Source organism: Myotis davidii, unplaced genomic scaffold, assembly GCF_000327345.1.
Source record: "Myotis davidii unplaced genomic scaffold, ASM32734v1 scaffold175, whole genome shotgun sequence".
Taxonomy (NCBI): domain Eukaryota; kingdom Metazoa; phylum Chordata; class Mammalia; order Chiroptera; family Vespertilionidae; genus Myotis; species Myotis davidii.
This window is the reverse complement of record NW_006286972.1, coordinates 1,126,854-1,127,701: the sequence shown is the minus strand read 5'-3', so window position 1 is coordinate 1,127,701 and position 848 is coordinate 1,126,854. Positions and strand designations below refer to the sequence as shown.

Sequence of the window (848 nt, the reverse complement as noted above, 5' to 3'; positions counted from 1 at the left end):
GAGAGATGTCATAACAAAGTGTATTTGGGGCCAATTCATATTATTCTTTAACCAAAACAAACCCTTTCCAGTGCCCTAGGCAAGTCAATGGATTAGCCCTTTACTACTCTAAACATTAACTTTAGAGCCTTTTCATGGTTTTCCTAATCCTAAATTCAGACTTATTTGTGTGTGTTTGGGGGTGTGAGTGAGTGTGTTAAATGACAGTATTTCCCTTCTGTGCAATATATGTAGCAGGGTAATTTTTTCTTCTCCCCACATATTAAGTGAGAACATGTGTCGAGTGTCTGGCACAGTATTCATTAATGAATGGAGGCTTTATGATCTGGCCAACATGGAAATCTGGCCCAAATCACAGTACCTAGGGAACCTCAGAGGTGTCTGGACAGTACAAACCGCTTTGTGGAAGTTGAAAAAGCAACACAAAAATTAGCTCTCCTAAAGCCCGTTTGTTTTCCCTTCCTACGTGGTTCAAGCGACCGAAGGAAGCACCTTGAAAGGGTGGGGACATGAGGCACAGGTGTTCCAGCTCCTGTCACCACCCTGGGTGTGCTGTCTCTGGTCCACCATGGACTTCACACGGTGGCAGCCAGTCCCGGTATGACAGTGTCCTTTGAATGTAGGAATATTTGAGAAACAGATGAGCTGAGCTCTCGGCTCAAACTCCTTCTTAAAATGTTCTCTCCTTCCCCCTCAGCAGCTGCAGGGTAGTGGTAATGAAATACTAAATTCCTTTTGAAATATCAAGAGGTGGTGTCATCCTTCTTCAGTCGGCTGGATAGGGATCTGGTTGGCTGGTTGCCGTGAATACAGGAGAACTTCACTTACACTAGCTGAGATGCGTGGTT

The 848-nt window shown here is 44.7% G+C and overlaps 1 protein-coding gene across 7 annotated transcripts in view; it reads left to right on the top strand.

Moving 5' to 3' along the window:
- APP (amyloid beta precursor protein) overlaps nucleotides 1–848 on the top strand; it is a 162,507-nt gene that overhangs the window by 83,185 nt on the left and 78,474 nt on the right. The window lies entirely within an intron of this gene.